The sequence below is a fragment of the Meleagris gallopavo genome, chromosome 22 (assembly GCF_000146605.3).
Source record: "Meleagris gallopavo isolate NT-WF06-2002-E0010 breed Aviagen turkey brand Nicholas breeding stock chromosome 22, Turkey_5.1, whole genome shotgun sequence".
NCBI classification, from domain to species: Eukaryota; Metazoa; Chordata; class Aves; order Galliformes; family Phasianidae; genus Meleagris; species Meleagris gallopavo.
Window position 1 is genome coordinate 5329503 of NC_015032.2, and position 20251 is coordinate 5349753.

Here is a 20251-nt window from a genome sequence, read left to right on the forward strand (position 1 = left end):
AGGGTGGTGAAGCACTGGAACAGGTTGCCCAAGGAGGTTGTGGATGCCTCATCCCTGCAGGCATTCAAGGCCAGACTGGATGTGGCTCTGGGCAGCCTGGTCTGGAGGTTGGTGACCTGCACATAGCAGGAGGTTGTGGAACTACGTGATCATTGTGGTCCTTTTTAACCCAGGACATTAAATGTTTCTGAGACGTTCTGTCTTGAAGGAAACAGTGCCAAGCAGATCCTGTTGAGATCTGAGTTTGTGACTGTGCTCGGAGCATTAGCTGTTGGGAAATGGGATGATCACACCAAGCAGAAAACGAGAGGGCAGTAGGTTTGGCGTGTGAGCCAGCATCCTGTGCTCTTGTGATAGATGATTCTCACCTGCTCCTGTCTGTTGGTGGGGAGCAAGGAGCAGACCCCAGGTTCCTGTTGGCTGCAGAGCTGCCTTTCCCTGGTTGGCAGCTTGTTGTGCCGCTGCCCTGTCCCTTAGTGGTGCTGCCCCAGGCAAATTAACAGCAGAGATGATGGAGAAAGAAGCGGCAGCGGCACCAGAAGATGCCCTGAGACCCACATTTGCTTGATGAACCAGAAGATCCCACAAAGCCCTGAGGAGTCAGAAGTGGCGGTGCTCAGCTCTGCTGTCACGTGAGACCTTATCCTCATCTGCTGTGACTAAAATGGGATCTGGGCTGTGCTCCAGATCTGGAGCCTGTGGCATTGGGCTGAGGAGATAAGAGTTCACAAGATGTAGAGTGCTACGAAGTGTGCAAGAAAAATCAAAATGACAAAGTTCTTTAAGTAGAACTTCCCTAACTGGAAACATTTCAAACTGTTTCGGCCTTTGAGACAAATGTAGATAGCTTTCACTCTTCTCTCGTATCTTCTCTTGCCATGTGTGCAGTTAGCAAAAGGATGCTTAAACTGTGTGTGTCCTGTAGAAAATCCTTAGAGCCAAACAGGGTGCACACAGATGCCCCCTCCCCAGAGATCTGAGTGGTGGCTGATGCCTTCTGCATCCATACCACAAAACATGGTTGTAAATGGTAAAATGTGCAGCAAGGAGCAGCGTTGAAGTCCGGGTAAGGCATGGGCACCATGTATGCACACATACACAGCTAGCCCAAGGTACTGCTGGTTGCAAATGGCAGGTGTAGAGTCCTGCACGTTGTTTTGCAGCACACTTCTCTGCTGAACACCTGCCTTGATGGTGAAGTACAGCTACTGTTTCATTGGCATAGGTTTGATATACTGGAAAAAGAAAGATGAGCTGAGTAAACACCTTCATCACCATGCTGTGATCTGCTCCCAGAACCCATCTTTGCTTTTTGGTGAGCTGACAGCATTTTGGGGTAGGGAGGGCTTGGCACCCATGTGTCCTTGAGGCTTCAGCAGTGGTAGTGATGAGGACTTGTGCTCCCAGCCCTGAGCAGAGGGGGCTGCAGTGCCTTCTGGGGGTGGGAGTGGTGCTGCTCACAGGGGCTGTGAGCCATAACTTATGGGTTTTCATGTTCTTCTGAACTTTTTACTCACTTTCCCTTTGGCAGTGGACAAATCAATTGACTTGTGCTCTTGAAAATGGGCTGCCAATTTATCTGCCTTACAGTGCCATTTATCAATGTCTCAGAACAGCATTATTAACCAACAGGTCTTCCCCTTGCAATAAACCTATTCTAACTGGCCAAATGTTGGGGAGGTGATTAAGGTGTGATCTTTGTTTCACCATGATGCATTGTGCTTCTCTTATTGTTCCTTCCTCCTCTTCCTACAGAGCAGGTAATTGCCCAAAACCAGTATCTGGGGATGTCTCACTGGAAACATCATCACTGTTGCATTCCTATTTCTGTCTTTCGTGCCTTAATCCTGGGATAGGGTGGGTTTAGAGATGCATTGATGGAAGAATTTGGGAGTAAGTTTACCCATTTGTATGCTTGTATGTTCTCCATCCCCAGTCATGCTCTTTTGCCAGCAGAAGAAAGGGAAAAGATAATGTATGAAACTGCTAGATCAGGCTGATCTGATGAATGTCATCAGTCTGACAGAGCTCTTTATGACAATTCAATAGCTGGAATAGACTCAGTAAATTATCCAAGCCCTGTAGCTCAGAATACATTACCCACTCATCTATTGCTGGACTCCAGCATGGTAGCTATTGACACTTGTGCGAAGTGAGTGACCCTATAATGTTATTCCATGGGGTGTGACTTACATTGCAAGGTGTAAGTGGTGCTATCTGTTGGAAATACAATGGCATTTCTTGCTTTTATATTGTAATGGGAGTAAATCCAACATCCATAAAGTAATCTTTCTTACAGATGCTCTGTTTAATATTGTGTATGTACATACACTTCCCATTGTATGGCAGGACTGTATAGGACTCTGCTTACTTAAATCCCCAGCAGCAGAGAAATCGCACAACCTCATGTAATAAATAAGGCTGCATTTTTGGGGAAAGTGGGGATGGGTAAACGGGAGGAATGAGATGGTGAAACAACATTGACATTCATGGGTGAGTAGATGGTAATGAATGTATGTTGCAGAAAGATGCAGTGGTACTTTTCTCCTCTTGCTGACATTCAGTGATGCTTTGAAGACAGCAGGAAGCTTTGCTTTGAATTGTGAGTATATCAAAATTAGATAATTTAAATTTTTTTGCCTCCAAATATACCTTATCCTCAAGCAGTTTTTATTAAAGATGCTAATTGCCCAGACCCTGACTAATGCAGGCTGTTTGGTGCTGCTGGATTATTCTCCTTTGCATCTTCTGAAGTCAAGCAAGGCAAATATTAAAGCAGAAGATGTAAGCACTTCTTTAGTGCTTTATATTACAAATGCCATTGCAAGTGTAATTTAGCCTGAAGCAATGGTGCTGATGGACATCTCATGTAGCTCTTGTGACTGCATTCCCCATTGGTGTGTATGAGCTTACAGTGTTGAGGACATAGCTTGTATATCACAAGGCTGGCTGCCAGTTTCTTGGTACTGCCTATCATGTATGCAGACTGAATATACACTCGTGTGGATGTAGATCTGCATTGGGTCATGGTCACCATGCATCAGCTTCATTACACTGTACAATTAATGATGTAACTAGAGTAAAGCCATCCTGTGGCAGTTGTGCTTCCTTTGTGTGCAAGGTGTGCCCTGCTCGTTTTCTCCCACAAGCAGCCACTTGCTTGTCCTGGATGAATGGAACTTTAAAACTCAAGCAACAGCCTGCTGTGTTTGCCTTGCTTGTCACTTTAAGGCAGCTTTCAGTTTCTTCTGACTTTCTTCATGTTACTAAACTTCAAATATAGCTGCCAAGTCTCTTGAAGTATTACCATTTTCTACTGATACTACTTTAAAATCAAGACTACTTTCCTTGTAACCTTTCAGAAATCCTCACATCTATTGGATTTAACTGTTCCAAGTAATTCAGTGCCTCTTTAAATAACAAATTCCTTGACCATTTCCATCTGTGTTATTTGAATTGGAAAAAGAGGATACGAGAAGCTTTCATGGCAGGATAGCATAAAAACACTGACCAGCAAGCTGAGGCCTGGGGAGCCTAATACCTTTCTTCATGGAGACTGAGTACTAGCATACAGCTGTTCATGAATTGCATCAAGTTTTATCTTCTCATTTGTCTTAATGCTTATTTAGATGAACACTTCTAAGGATGCAGGATGATTCCATAGCATGCTCTATATATTTTAAACATCCTTGTAATTCTTTATTTCAATTTATTTTTGCTCTTAAGCTCTGTCAGTTTAACTGGTGACTTATGCTGCTTGTATATGGAGGAGATGCTAACTAAAAGTACAGCAAAATGCAGTTTGTCAGCTGATGATTTGCAGCAGCTCTACTGGGCACCCACAGCATCTTGTCTGGAGTCCACAGGCAGCTTTGTCTCCTTTCTCCTTGGGTTCACTCCAACACTGCAGTGTTTGTGTTTTTCTGCACCCCTTGAAGGCTGAAGTCTCTTACTGACTCTTGCTTGGTTAGCTCAGGAGTTGCCTGGGAAGAGAAACTAAATCCGTCAGAGCAGTCTCCTTACTGAACTTTAATAGCCTACAGAGCACTTTTCAATTCAAAAATAAGCTGTTTTAAGGGAGCGTTCATTCTATTTGCTTACTGTAGTACAACTGTAGGTACAAAAAGACTTGAAGTTGGTGCTTGCATTCAAAGTGCAGCTTTGCTGCAAGTGTAACTTTGTCTAACGTGTGAAAGCCCAGAATAACTGGAATCAGGCATGTCCTGATGGTGCATGTGAAGGCAATGCTTTGAAGTGATGAAGGGCAGGTAGCTCTTCTGATAGCTTCTCAGCCCTCTCTTGCAGGAAAATGGTGAAGTTTAGAAGTGCAGTCCTTTCCTGGCTACCACCTTAGGCCTATCGTGTTCAATTCTATAAGTGGCTGAGCTGCTGCAGGGAGAACTCATCTCTTTGTCACTAATTTGCCATTGCCTTTTACTTGTATACTCAAGCAATGTGCAGTAGAAGTACCTGTGAAAACAAACGTGTAAAGCTGCACTTTAGAGATGCATTAGAAATACCTCCTGGATCTAGAGGGCTCCACAAACCACGGGCTGGAAACCACTGTATGTGCCATCCTACAGCTTCTGCTCACACTGGTGGATTCCGACTCCAGTGAGGTGCTGCCCTGCAGGCACAGGCTTGGGTGTGCTTGTCACAGTGTGCCCTTAGGGACTGGGAGAGAGAGCTGCAGGTCAGTGCTACCTTATGAACGATTTCTTCAGTGATGCAGGTTGCTGCCATTAATATTAATTGCTTTGCCTTTGCCAGGAACCCAGTTGTACAGCATGGCATTTGAGAGCTGGGAGGAAGGAATTACTGATCAAGACTGAATTCTGGTAAAAGCACCCTGTGTTCTACTGAAGTGTATTTGTAAAATTGTGATCATCTTTGGTCCTGTTTTGAATAGCAAGAGTTTGGAGGATGAAGGTATATGAACGTGTGTCCCTGTGCCTTGAGTCCTTCAGATAGAAGATGCTATGGAGGAGTAAAAATACCATTTAGAAAAAGGGGAAAAAAGTACCTGCTTGGAAAATACAGCATTTATAAGCTATCTGGTGTGTGCTTGAAGCCTCAGGGACAGATCCTCAGTTTACAGACAGCTGACTTAGCTGGGGCTGTGGGAGATGGGCAGTGGGGAAGCAGAGCTCAGCACTGCTGTGCAGTGAGTGTGGGTGAACCCTGAAGTTGAGGAGCAAGCTTTTACGTTCCGATTGCTCTTTATTATTTGTCGTTTCTGTGAGTCTTCCCACCAGGCTGGTATTAGCTGTATGAAATATGCCTTCATGAAGGTGTAGAGATGTGTCATAGGCTCCTTTTGTAGCACTTCCTAGAAGGCACTGCATGCTGGGCAAGATGAGACACATCTTCAGGCAGAGAGAGAATAATAAGCTGCTTGTGAACTTCTGTATGTAGCTTTTGCTCCTTAATAAAGAAGTTTACCTTGAAACCAGTTTTGTTCATCATGGTGATAACACGGTGTCGCTTGGGCCCAGAGTAATGACTTGTGGTACACAGAGAGTTGCTGAATTAGTTTCATTTTGGTTTCAGTGTGCCATAGTTAAGAGTTGAGCTGTGGGTCCAGTTTTCAATAATTTGATACAGCATTCCTAATAGCCATTTTGCAGTTCAAGGTAATGATTTATTAAGGGGGGATGCGTGTTTTTCTTTTTCTATAGTTTTTCTATAGTGGTTGGGTATTGGTTGGGGGAAAAGCAAATGCTCCCTGGGTTTTCCAACTCCTCTGGCTTGGCCTTTCAGAGATTGCTTCTTGTCATGGCTTTCTCTATTACATTAAGAAGCTCTTTAGTAGCTGGTATCTTATCCCCAAGGACACACTTGTAATCAAGTCCCTTTCAATCTTTTTGATAAAATAAAGAGACTGATCTTTCTTATCCTTCATGAGACGCACTCTCCTCTGGCTTAAAGCAATTGCTTTGACACTTTCCATGCTGTCTCAATTTTTTCAGTGTCTTACCAGAATGCGGGCATCAGTTTCTACTGTTCCAGTAACAGTGTCTGCTCTGCCCTAGTTTGTGGTGGAAGTAGCTGCTGATTTGCTTGTTTGCACTGCTGTTCCTGTTCCATACATCCTGAAAAGCCTTGTTGCTTTAGAATTGCTTGCGTTGTTTTCTGTTGCTCATTCTGTTAGTGGTCAATATGACCCATAAATCTCTTGATTGCTTTCCTGAACAAGAGATCTCCATTCTACAAGTGTCATCACACTCTCCAAGCTAATGCTTTTTGCAGAGTAGTACTACAGTAGTACTGTGGGAGATGAGTACAAAGCTCTCCAGACTGCATCACACGACAGACCTTCCCATCATCATTTACCATTTCTTCAAACACTTGCTGTGGATGTGTTTGGGTTTATCCCATTTTTTTTGATGAACGTGACACTGTTTGATATACTTGCTGTGTTTTGCTGGTGAATTGCATTACAAACAAACTTGATCAGTTTCCTGGATTACGGCTGTTTGGAGAGTTGTCAACTTCCTCTGCTCACTCTGTGTTCTGTGCTCCTCATAGCTTATGGTATAAATTCCGTAGTACAAATGATGTGTCATTGAAACAAATATCCTTAACATTTGGAATATATCACATTCATCAAGGCCAACTTTGAGTGGGAATCAACCCAATTTTCTGTAAATTCCTGGACTGCAACCCTCCTTCAGTTAAGTGGTTGGGCCCAATTTTCCTTTTTGCTGAAGACCATAGAATGGTTGGGTTGGAAGGCACCTTACAGCCCCCAGCCCCACCCCTGCCTTGTGCTGGCTGTCCCCCAGCTCAGGCTGCTCAGAGCCCATCCATGGCCTGGGGCACCCATAGCTCTAGGCTACAGTGCCAAGGCCTCACTGCCCTCTAAAAGTAAATTTACCCTTAACATCTACCCCAAATCTCCCCTCTTTTAGTGTAAAACCATCCCCCCCCCCTTGCCCTGTTGCTATTACACAGTGTAAAATGCCAGTCCCCCTCTTGTTTATAAGCTGCTTTCAAATACAGGAAGGCCACAATGAGGTTTCCCCCAAAGCTTTCTCGCCTCCAAATCCATCAGCCTGACTTTGCAGCTCTCTGAGCATCCTCATGGCCCTCCTCTGAACCCCTTCCAACAGCTCCCTGTCCTTATGCTGTGTCCCCAGGCCTGGATGCAGTACTGCAGGTGGGTCCAATGGCAGAGCAGATGGGGACAATTCCCTCCCTGCCTGCTGCCACCTCCTGCTGATGCAGCCCAGGATGCAGTTGATCTTCCAGGCTGCAAGTGTGCACTGCAGGCTCACATCCAGCTTTTGTCCATCAGAACCCCCATGTTTTTCTCCAGGGCTGCTCTCCATACGTTTTTCTCTTTGTCTCTACTCAAGCCTGGGATGTCCCCGACCAAGGTGTGGCAGAGGATGAGTGGTGATCACTTGCTCTTGTTGATCCTCAGTAGGTTCCCATAGGCCCACCTTCCAGTCTTGTCCAGGGCCCACTGCATGACATCCCTTCTCTTGTATCAGTTGTATCTCAGCTTGGTGTCATCAGTTAATCAGTTTTTGCAGAGCTGAGTCACTTTGCTTGACTTACATAGATATTGGCATGATGTTATCAACCTTTAGAGATGTATTAAAGTTAGTACCAGGGCATCAAACGTGCCCCAGGGTGTTTTCATAAGTTGCTGTTATCTTTGCAGAGTCGCTCTTGATTGCAGCTGCAGCATGAAGCACTTCATCTTTCTGAAGGGATACAAGTATATTCTCCTGTTTCTTTCTAAATACAAACCAGAAATATTTATTGAGCTTTTCTGTTGTTGTGAATAGTTTTACCCTTCTCATGCAGTAGTCTGCCTATGCAGTGATAAAATCTCATTATGCTTTTAAACAACTTTATTGTACTCAGCTCTTCTGCCATGAGTTCTCTTTCAGTTGTTCCATATTGTGTATTTTTTTAACATATAGTGACTTCTTTCCGTTCATTTATGGATGCTTTGCTTTGTTTTAAACCGTTTTCTCTGGATTTTAGCTGAAGGAGGATGGATTTCCACTCCCTCTTCATGCTGAGATGAATGTTGGCTCCATGTTAACCATGTCAGAGGTGGTGATGATAAAACTGCTCAGACAGGAAGGAAAAAAACTGGGTATCACAGCAATGCTATATTGATCTATTTTATGTGATAGCCAAGTGTTATCTAGCCACTAATTCTGATGCCTGATGCTGCTTCTAAAACATGATCTTAGAGCAAATCAGCTTGAAAGGAATTTTTTTTAACGTCACCTGAGGGAATTAATTTTAACTTTCTTTGGGATTTAAAGGAAGCGTAAATGCTACCTTTGAGTCTCTCTCAACTCCCAGCCTAATTTCTTTTTTCCTAAATGTCATGAATATGTGCTTAAGTGCTGTTGACTTTCAGAGTAAAACTGGCTCTGGTATTGCTGTCAAAATCATAACAATCCATTTCTACAAATTGTTGCTTTCTGGTGTTGAGCAGTCAATTGCGTATCGCTGAACTGCACGGAGCACAAATTGTGTGATTTGTTAGGCTGAGGTGGAGATGGATTGTCATGGTGCTCTGCATGCCCCATTTTCAGGGTGTGTGCGAGTGGGGAAGGAAGATGCTGGGTATGGCAGAGGACCAAAGCTTTACTGCCTGTCATCGTTAGGGGTATTTCACCTGCTGTTACCAGCAGAACCAACAGGATTACATAAACCTTGTTTTGTGCTGTGGGTTTGCCCTCTGTTTCAGAGGAAATCCTGTCAGTTTGCCTGTGGAGGGATGGAGAGCTGAGGCGGCTTCTGCCTTCTGTAGGCTGTATGGCACGGGCAGCAAAACGTTACCTTTGACTGAGAATGGTTTGCCTGTTGTGGAAGGGGAGACTTAAACACTATTAACTAGTACTCTGGGAGGGCCTTGGAGAGGCCTGCAATGGAGAGTGTAATGTGGGTAAAAGTACAGGGTGATGTAACTAACATTTGTTGGTTCTTCTTTTCCTCCTGTAGAGCGGGTCTGTGAAGTGGATGATAAAGGGAATCCCTTTTTCCTAACAGGGAAGCTGCTTGTATGCGTATTACAATTAGTTAGCAAAAAGCTTATGAGATGGCTCTGATTACACCGACTTTGGAAGTTGTGCTTTTACAATTTCACTTGTCATGGTATTGCTTTTACTGCACGCTTAACAGGTTTATTTCTGGCTCCAACAGAAAGCAATTACCGCAGCTACCAAAATATTAAGTGCTGAACTAGAACATTCAGCTTCAGAATTTCTAGGCCAAATTTTTCCTAGCATAGCGTAACTTGATGGTGTTACACCAAGAGAAATTTGATTTATGGAAGCTTGAATTTTATTTCTTTGCTTAAGAAAAAAATGCTTCGAGTCTCACATGTCAAGATTTGGCTGTGGGCTTTTTGAGGCCTTGAGAACAACTGAGCTTTGTTTTCACTTTCTTTGTGTGCTAGCTTGCTCAAAGTTGGTTTTGTAGGCTTGTTCCTCGAGTCAGAGATAGCATGAATGCTACTGAGAACAGTGCTTTCTATTGAAGCATCCAATCTGAGCTCAATCTTACAGCTGAACTCAAAGGCAGTACTTGCTTTCGAGAACTGGGTGCACAACTCTTAGTGGTTTCAACTGCAGCATCGCCTACGGTTGCTTACAGGAATAGAAGCAGTGCAGCAAACACGAGATGAATGCTCAAATCTGTCTGCGAGCGTTAACTTGTAAATATGCTTGTGAAGAGTTCTCACATCTGAGTTCCGCTGTGTGAATGTTGTTTGAAGAGATCACAAAGTGACTTGTGTTCCGTGAGATGTCTAAAATGGGCATGCCTGAAAGAAGTGGCTATTTGAATGGAGTTCTTGCAGCGTGGTAATAGAACCCAATTCTGGAGCTCCAACTTGCCATGCATTGAGGCTGTCAGCTGCAGGCAGGGATGTGCTGGATGTGGATGGTCTGCGTGGATTGAAAGCCAACCAAGAGCACGTGAAGGAACTCTAAGCATCACATCACTGCAGCAAGCTGCTTTGAGTGGTGGGATTGCTATATGAATCTGTCCTGTGAAATGACTCAGGCATGTGGCAAGCCCATCTGCTTGTGGCTGCTTTAAACAAATAATTGAACCATTTCTATGTATCTTGTGCTTACTGGAAGCTGGAGAAGGAATTAGGAATGTTTGCTATGTTTTTCTGATGTTTGACTACTATGGGCCATAAGGATGCTGATAGCATTGTAATAACACTGATAATTAGAGTTTTTAATCCCAGTTCTGCTGTGTACCTCTTCACTGTGCAGGGAGACCTTGACCCCTCTGTCCATGTGACATCTGTGCAATGGAGATAACAATGCTGCTCTGTTCAGCAGAGTCATTAGGAGAGTAGGTGCTTGAGTGTGCATTGAAAGGATGCTGGCTGAAAGAGGCTCGAAGGAAAAAGAGCCTATAGGTATGCCCATAGGTCATGCACGTAACCAGAGGAATTTGTGTTCTTAATTTGAGTGGGAGTGTGATAGCTGTACAGCCTAGTAGCAGGAGGGCTGAAAATGAGGTTAGATGCTTTTATAGGGAACTCAATAAAATTCTCTCCTCTGTTAGGGGGTAGGGCTGATGCTTTCTAGTACAGAGATCCTTGCCATGTTCCCAGTAGGGGACTGATTCTTCACACGTCTCTGAGTGCAGAGCCACTTAGTGACTTCCCAGGCTGAAATGTTTTCTCCATCAAAAGCTTAAAGCTTTTGTTCTTTTCTTTTCCTTTTTTTTTTTCTTTTTGAGACCGTATGTAAGTGAACTGGAAATATCACCAGTAGCTGTGATTCAAGTGAAAATCCTGCTGCTAATTACACAGGCTTTTTGCTAAAGGTAGTAAATAGAAATCATTCACGTGTCCTTAGAGGCCTCAGAATCATTCAGTATTCATGGTAAATATATCAAGGAGCTTCATAAGAGAATTATTTAAAAAACAAAGCCTGGTCAGCTGTTTAATAATTTACTGATAGTGATAGCATGGGGAATGTCTAATAACTAGCAAGATTAGCTTTCAAGTAGGAAATTATCATTATAAGATGTCCTTTTCAAAGAGTCATAATTACTATTAGAGAAACATTTGGTTATTGTGTCAGTTCTTGATTGCTTTACAAGCACTTACTAAGGCAACAACACTTTATTTAGGAAGCTGCAAAGCCAAATTTGTTCACGTACTGATGTGAAATGGGCAGCTCTTCTAACAGTTTTATAAAGTGCAGCCTTAAAATATAGGGACCTTTTTACTGGACTGGATACAATATCAGATGCCAGTCCATACTCAGTGGTCTGGTTATTATGGAAAGTTTACACCCTCAGATGGAGGAGATTGTCGTGTGACACGAGGATCTGGGGATTGTACCTTGTGTTGATCTGTGGCTTTGTCTGGGATAGTATGCTTTTTAAGATGTACTGTGCCAAGGGGTGTGATGGGCTTAGTGGGTGAAGCTAGATTAGCCTTGAAGAGGACAAGTGGGGTTTCAAGTTTCCTGCAGTTTCAGTTTCCCTCACTGGCATCTTGTTGGTGTGAAATTGTTCCTTTGATTTCCAAACTAATAACCCTCTACTGTGTAATTTTGTTTCTACCTCTTCCCATGACTGTGAGTGACACAGTGCTGTAAAATATGGCCTTAGTGGAACCCTTCTGATTACTTGGTTTGACTTATTCTGTGTTGGGTATTTTTTGAAGGAGAGGAGGTAAAGATATAGTAATTATGATCTTAATGATGCTCTGTTTTCTAACTACTTGACAAAGTTCGTGCCAAGCTGCAGTGATGCAGTAAATTCTGAACAGAAGCATTCTACTGCTTTGCTTATCAATTTGTCTTCAGCTTGTATTAGATGCATGTCATGAGTAATGCATTGAGAAATCCTAGAGCACCTATTTTTAAGTTTTTGACACTGCTTTCTATGCACTCCTATGCTTTCCTGAATGAGCACGCAATGGATGTGATCCTTTAGACATGATTCATCAGAGTGTTTCTGGGATTAGCACTGAGCGCATTGAGCAGAAGGGGAGGCTTTGCTGCCTGTATCTTTCTTCATGGTGGGTTCAGAGCACTCAGGTGCAGCTCACAAGCAAGCTGTGATGAGCTGTGGGTTGATGCTCCATCATAAGTTAGAACACAACTGGTTTTGTTTTAGAAGTTTTCCCTTTCTCTCTTCCTAGAGAACTCTCTGTATTGATTACTTTGTGGTGTACCCATGTAATCCAGGTAGTGACAGACAATGCTTTTATATCTGCAAATTGGAATTGAAAAACCTGCCAAAAGTTCACGTGTGAAGTGCTGAGGATTTGCTGCTTCCCTGTTCCATCCTGGCAGACTTTGCTCTTAGAAACTTGATGAGTTGGAACTGTTAGGATGTCACCGACATTCATTCCTCACCAATTAACTTAAGTAGTGATATTTTTTTAGCTGAATTGGGAATTTGTGTGATATCCCTGTCATGATGGGATTCTGCAGCTCTTTGGAGAGGAAGCCACACAGTGAAGGAGCAGCAGTGATCTGTCATATTGGGTTGGTATGTTGGGGGGGAATTAATGCTCAGACAACACTAGCTGGACTCATATCTGCTGTACCCATTGATTCTCCTTCCTTCTAGCCCTAAAAATCAAGGGACAATAAGGATAAAAGAAACAAGGGATGGAGAACTTGTAACTAGAAAATATGTATGTACTGCATATTAGTTTTAGTAATCTTGTGTTATCAACAGACTTGCCTCTGGGAGTTGTGATAAGTCAAACCTTATCCTTCATATTTCTTCTTGAGCCTCTCAGTGCTCAATACACTTTGGTCACAAAAGCACATAATATTCTTGCTAATCGATTACTTGGCTGGCAAGGAGCTGTTTGGCTTGGTGCAGCACGGTGTGATTTAGAGCTGTTACCGTGAACGCTTAGTGAACAGGGGATGTAAGAGTCAGTGTTGGATATGTTGCCCTGTCACCTTTTGAAGTCTTCAGTTCGGTTATTGATGACTCTTGCTGTGGTTGCTTCTGATCATCCCATTATGCTAAGCACTGCACGCTGAGGATTTCTCTGCCAGGGATGTTTCCATTTTCAGGACAGGTGAGCAATGAAGTAAAACAGGCACTGAGGTTTGTCCAGCCCATCCTCCTGCACGCAACCTGGAGTCATCTGGAGCTTCCCACTCCACAGCTTGATGTGCAGGTGATAGAGAAAGGGAGAGTGTCTTCCATGGAACAAATCCTTTTGCTCTGTGATCGTAGCTGCTCTCACCAACTCTCCTGTAGAGAGAGCAAGGCTTGTGATTGTTGCTTCAGTTGGGATGAGCCCTAAAAAGAGTTAACTGCGTGGTGGCAGCGAGTGAGTTCTGTTCTTAATATATTTGTTTGGGATAATAAAAATAGAAATAAGTGCAGAACAAAGTGCATTGGAAGGTGAGAGAAATTCAGATAAATAAATAAAAAAAAACCAAACAAGTGAAGTGGGAGTTTCTTTGTTAGCTTAGGACTGGGAAAGAAAATGAACTGAATTCTAGAAGGTTCCCAAATATCAGAAGGGTTTTTGTTCCAGTTTTCTGAAGTACCTCAACTGGCTTCTCTTCCTTTTCCCTCTACTCCATAAGCTGGATATTTGTGGTCTCCAGCAGATGGGCTTCCAAGCATGGTTTAATTTCACCTATAAGCAGAATAGAGAGGAACTAATTGTGGTGAGATGAGAAGCTGAAGCACAAAGTTAGGGTAAGTTTTTACTGGGGGAAGAGTGGTTGGGTCCAGGGGTGCTCATATGGTCACCCTTGTTCTGTTGTTTGCTTCTGTTATGGCAGAAGGGAGCTGTGACACTGTATCTGGGGGGGGTGAAGCTCCCAAAAGTGGAAAAGTTGTATCTGAACTCGTGTGATCAAATTCCTGAATTTAAGTGATCCTAAAAGTACCCTGACCACAAATTGTGGAAATGCTTGTTAATAGAGAAGTGATGCTGTGAGTGCTCCTGAAACTCCACAGGAGTTAGTTTTCAACTGGAATGCAACTGCATGGCTTTCATTCCTTATAGCTGGTGAACTCGATATCTATTTCTGAAGGACAGCAGAGATCTGTCCCCTACCTGGAGGAACTGCTCCTGCTTCCCCATTTAATGGCAGAGTCTTTGGGAAAACTTTGTAGGATCACAGAATCACAGAATGGCCTGGGTTGGAAGGGACCTCAAGGATCATGAAGCTCCAACCCCCAGCCACATGCAGGGCCACCAACCTCCCCATTTCATACCAGCCCAGGCTGCCCAGGGCCCCATCCAACCTGGCCTTGAACACCTCCAGGGATGGACGGGGCATCCACAGCCTCTGGGCAGCTGTTCCAGCACCTCACCACTCTCTCTGTAAAGAACTTCCCCCTGACATCCAACCTAAATCTTCCCTTCCTCAACTTCAAATCATTTCCCCTTGTTCTGCTGTTATCTACCCTTTCAAAGAGTTGATTCCCCTCCTGTTTGTAGCTCTCTTTAGGTACTGAAATGCTGCAGTGAGGTCATCCCCAGCCTTCTCTTCTCCAGGCTGAACAAGCCTGGCTCCCTCAGCCTGTCTTCATAGGGGAGATGCTCCAGTCCCCTGATAATGTAACCATGTGCTGGTGAGCCCTAAGTAATCTAGATCCCAGTTGCAATGATTTAAAATGAAACTTGGTATCGAGTGTAACTTTCTTGAAGTTTTTCAGTGAGAAAATTGAGCAGTGTTAAGGACTGGTGCTTGGAACACAGCACAAGCAAGTGATGATGCTCAAGGTACTGCTGAGTCAGAAGATGGCAGTAATGACACCAGCATCCCTCTTTGTTCTTTACCATGCAAGCACTGCTAGTACTGCTGGAGTAACAAACTTTCTAAAATAGTGAGAAATTGGTGATCTGGAAAATATAGGGTAAAAACAAAGGGAAACCCCTCCCTGCCTTCAGGGTCAGCCTCGTCCTTCAGGTTTGCTTTCAGCAAACACAGTGGCTTCCTGCAGGCACGCAGCATCTATCCTGGCTGCTTAGGAAAGCATCTCTATTCCCTGTGCTCTGCAGTCCCCTTGCTGTGCTGCAAACGTGGGCTCCCTTTGGGCTGGGACTGACTTTTCTGGACCTATGTGCCAGGAGCTTCCTCCCCTGGGCATGTGCAGGTGTTTTCCAGAGGGAATTTTCCCTCTCCCCATCTGGGATCCCATGCTGTGCTGTCAGCAGCCTGTACAGCCCAGGTGCTGCAGGAAAGGCAAGGGAACTAAATGTTGTGCATTACTGCTGTCTTAGTTGTTACTTATCTCTGAGTTTTAGAGCTACAGTCCCAAAACACTGTCTCATTTGTAAAGGTACTTCAATTGAGTACACCCACACACCAAAGCTCTGGGTCCCACTATTTAATAAAATAAAGGTCAGTGTTGAAGTTGAAAATTCATGGTGACTTTAGAAGAGCTGTTGGGCTGCATGGCATTTTCAGGCTGATCGGTGCTGCTGCTTGTCTGCCCGTGTTATTAACACTGCTTTCCCATGATATGGCCTTGTCAAGATAAACTGCTGCATCCAGGCTGCTCTGGCATTTCCTGGAAAGTGTCATTGTGTTGGTGTAAAGGGGAGCTTGTATTTCTGGATAACTGAACGTGGGCAGTTTTCCTTTCTGAACAAAAAAGACTGAAACTGAGGCATGAGATAGCAGTGCTAGCATGGCTGAAATCAATTAATGCTTCCATCGTGTAACCAGATTAAAAAAGACGACTTTGTCTTTTATCTGTGTATCTGTGGGCAGACATGGTTATCTGCAGGGAAGAAAACAGAGGATGTAACACCTGAGGGCATACAGGCAATGGCAGTGGGGCAGAGGTCTCCTCCCTGATTTAAGGAGTTCAGCCTGCTGCTAGCTGCAGTCGTGAGGTGTGCAGCTCAGTGTTGATCCCTTTTTCCACGGGATGGATGGTCTGCACGTGTATGTGTGTAATTAGAGTTGAAGATAAAACTCATTAAGTTTGGGAGGGGAGATGGGTGAAGGTGCACGTGGTGCCAGAACAGCACATGATGTCGTGCTGCCTCTAACACCTCTCCACCCACCTGTGACAACAGAAACTGAACAGAGCATGCTTTAGACCCAAATGTACAGTGCAGGACAGGAGGAAGTGCTGACTGAGAGCTCAAGGAGCAGCTTGAGAAGCTTTACTTGCTGCTCTCATCTGGGAATCCTGCTGACTTGCAAGGGATGTGCCGCATCATAGGTGCTTCTGTAATGAAAAGTGAAAGTGGTTTTTGTATAAATGTGTGATATGTGCTTCAGGGGAGAAAAAAGCTCACCAAATTGGATCAAAGCTGATTGTAATGTCTGCCAAAGTTTGCAAAGGCAGGCGAGGATTTGTGCGCTGACTGAGGAGTGATGCTGCAGCTGTAGAACAGAGCTCCTCCACAATCTCTCTCAATTACAGCATCTCAGGGAGCTGCAGTCGTGTTTTCATGCCCGGTGCACTACCGGAGGAGCACGCGGAGCTGCAAAAAGATGGATTTTCCACTCCCTAAAGCAGCACGTGGTCGTGGAGCGTTCCTTTTCTCGTAGGAGCCGTGCTGTCTATGGGGGGCAGCAGCAGCCTGGCCATGGCTGAGCCGACTCCGGCTGCAATAAGGATGCTGTGTGCCATAGGAGCACGCTTCTATTTCCGACCCCCGGCAGGCTGGGGTGCTCGCAGACTAACTGGGCGGTCAAACGTTTCAAAAACAAATGTATTCATTCGGGTCCACGAGCTGATTCTTCCGGATAGATTTTTCTCGGGGGTTAAATGAATTTAGCGTCGCGTTTTGCCAGCACTTTCAGTTGTTCAGCACTTTGATTTCCAGGGGCAAACGGTCCCGTCTGCGGGTGAGTAAAAGCAAGGATTACGTTTCCTTATCTGTCACAGCAAGGGAGCGGTTCTGTGCAGCCAGTGAGCCCTGAGCAGCAGGCTGCAGCGAACTTTAGAACTTACAGCAATGTTTTCCTCCTTTTCTTTCTTGTTTGTTTTTCTTGTTTTAAGCCACTTGGGACCTTGCTCTGAATCATTAGCAACAGTGAGACAAGCTGTAACAATAAATGCCAGGATGGAATTAATTACAGCTCCTCTTTTGCTAATTTGACATGGTAATGTTGTATATGATGTGAGCTCAGAAAGATTTAGTGCGAGACCACTTTGTGGGCTTCTAATTCCTTGCAATAGCTGCAGAGGCCACAGCTTACGCGTGTGTTGCTGCTGCTCAGTGCTGGTGCATGGCATGCCCTGCTGCCCTCAGTCATGGAGCACTCAACCACATTCCATGGCCCCGTTTGAAGCTCAGAGCTTTCCCTGGACGTAAGCCTGCTGCACTCAATGTGTCTGTTTCAGTGATCCATTCCAGCATGTTTTCTCGTTGCTGAGCTGCAGTAGTGCAACTTGATATCTTTTATGGCTGGATTTCATCTTGTCTATACGTCCAATCCTCTCTCACTGTTTTCAGTCCTTGTGTCAGTGATACCTATTGACTTTGTGTCATCAGTGTATTTCATTAGGAGGCAACTAGGGGTATTAAGATAAAAATTAGACTTTGATCAGGACTCTGACAGAGCCTTGCTGTTAATCCATGTCTCTGCAGCCTGTTGGCTCTGCTACCTTCCTTTTAGGGCAGAGTCTCGCTATGTATTTCTTGGTAGTAGTGCTGGATTTTTTTGTATGTCATTTTTATCAGCTGTTTTGGTAAAGTTGTGATTTCAATGTTGACCTGATCATGCTTGTTTTTATTGAACAGACAATTTCTGTAAGGTTTTTGATCTGCATATTTCCATTAGAACATCCTTGCTGTAATTTAGCCTGTTGCTCAGCTCTAATCTTCAGAGTGTCTCCCACCAACTCTTATGCTGTTGAAATTGAGTGGCTCCAGAACCAGTTATATCCCTTTCCCAGTGTTCAGTATGGATGCGGTGTGCTATTCTGCAATTTGCATCAACTTGAATGAACAGAAGTCAAACCAAAGTACTTACACCAGCATTTAGCTCTATTGTGCCAATCTCTGTGCAACTTCAGTTTCTCCTGTCCTTGCTGCAGTCACTGCACATCATCTTTTGCTTTTCCTTTCTTACAGTGAAGTGATTCTGGATGGCCAGTCCTTTAGACATCAGTTCAGCCTGGTGTTTGGCTCTGCCCCTCTTGGTGTCAAAGAAGTGTCAGCTTGTTATGATCCATTTTCTCCCATCTGGTGAGAGGTGAGGGTGAGGATCCTACCTTCTCTCCTTTACACTGCTTATGATGCAGATTTCTCTCTCGTAGATCATCACCTCTGCTTGGAAGAAGCTTCTGTTTTCCCTAAGCTCCTCAGACCTCAGTAAATCTGTTCATGGAACTCTGTCACTCCAAACGCACGTTGCAAGCTTGCTTTTGGTTCTTCCTTTTATTTCATATATATGGAGACAAGCGATGATCACTTGATGTAGGGTTGGTTTTTGTGATTTACCCATCGCTACTACTTCCTTCTCTTAACAGCATCACCTCTGTGGTTCAAGCCTCTGTGTTCTTATTGTACAAGCACTTTGATGCAGGATTCTCTCTGCAGTTTCTCCTGCTTATGCTTTACTGGCTGGGTTGTTTCTGTGACTTAGGCTGCTTGGATGGTGACGTTTTCTGTTTCCTTGCCATCGCGTTCTCTGCTTTCACTGCTGCTAGTCGTATACTTGTTTATGTGATTGTCCCTTTACTCAGCAAAAGATAGTGGCATGCCATAATTCTTGAAGTGATGCTGACACCTACAGAAAGGACTGCATTTCCTTGGCTGGAGGGCTTTTTTTGGACTGGCAGAGACTTTGGTTTTGAGCATAGTGCTCAGACCTTCTCTCAGACTCCTCTCTGGATGGAGATACTCAATACCAGTGCAACTCAGCTCTGTATCTATTTTTAAATAATGGCAATTATTTCAACACTTCACTTCCAGGGTGCTTGTCATGGAGAAGCTGTTCCTATGAGCTGGCAGGCAGAGGAGGGAAGAACTTGGTGCCATAGAGGAGCAGCTTCAATTAATGGTGCTGTGCTCTGTCCTGGTCTTCGATGCTGTCTGCTCTCTGCAGTCACCAAGTTTGCAGTGTGGTGATCCTGCCCCATAAGCAAGGTGTGCTGATGGAGTCACATAGTTGTGACAGTGAAAAGGGTGGGGACTGTCTCTCCCCTTTTGCACTGAGGATGAATAACTTCTTCTGCAGAACTTTTGAAAGAGGTATTTCACCTCTTTGGAAGTCTTTCAGTTGGGTCTACGGAGGAACGTTGTATTGTTGGAAATAGTCTTATGCATTTAGGTAAGAAATTGAAAATCTGGACCACTGTTGTGATCCCTGGTTTGCTCTGGGCCCATTGTTACTTGTGCTGGTATGCTGGTACCCATGTTGCTGTCTTGGCTTCCAGCAGTGTAACTCATGGCTGCAGCAGGTGGATACCAGCAGCAAGTTGAAGTTACCTCCATTAGGTGATGCTTGGCTGGTGAAGTCTGTGCTTGACCAAACCAGGAATGCAATGTGAAATACTTCAACAGTGACTTCCAAACGTGAACCTTGATGCAGCGGTGCTAAAACTTCCTCACCTGAGGAGTCTCCTCTACCTGCTGGGAGGAGCTACTTGAAAGGGCCCACCAGATGAACGCTTTGCTTATCAGTGCCCCATCCCAGCTGCATGCAGTTGTGCCATGGTCCTGCTGCCCTGCACAGGGTGGTCTCCCACCCTAATATTGGCTGGAGGTACCTGGGGGGAGGGCTGACCCCATTCACTCCATCCCTGAACCCACTGTGCATTGGGAGAAATGGGCTGTGTGCCAGAGGAAGCACAAAGAGGGGAGATTAAGTGACACCGAGAGCAGTATTAAAGTTAATGAGGAAGCAGTGTTCTATTAAACCTAAAGCAGTCGGAGGAAAAGCATATGTAGCACCGCTGGAATTTCTTGGAAGTTGAGTTACTGTCACAGATAATCTCCTGTTGTGCTGGTGATTAAAGACTCGTTTTATTCTGGGCGAGGTGGTCATAGCCGCCCCCTTCCTGTGCAAATCCCAGCTCAGGTGGCTGATCAATATTGATGTATCCTGATTTAGTGCTTTTAAAGTGTGTTGTTTTGGTAAAGTTGCCTATGGAAAGCGATTTTTTTTAAATTATTTTGCTCGAGACAGTGCCTGTGTACACAGCCCGCGTGCAGCACTACGCGGTGTGATTCGGTCTTCAGCGGTTAACTCTCTCAAAAGTGAATAATGACGAAAACGACTGTTTTCAGCAGCAGCCGCCCAGCGAGCTGCTGACAAAGAATCCCGAACTCTTGCCGCCG

At 44.5% G+C, this 20251-nt stretch overlaps 1 long non-coding RNA gene across 1 annotated transcript in view; it reads left to right on the forward strand.

The window, feature by feature from the left end:
• LOC109370751 overlaps positions 1 to 20210 on the forward strand; it is a 38827-nt gene extending 18617 nt beyond the window's left edge. The window contains exons 2-3 of the long non-coding RNA XR_004161851.1: positions 18041 to 18161; positions 18884 to 20210. This is a non-coding gene — a long non-coding RNA (uncharacterized LOC109370751). The remainder of the gene's footprint in view (positions 1 to 18040; positions 18162 to 18883) is intronic.
• Positions 20211 to 20251: the final 41 nt, after the last annotated feature.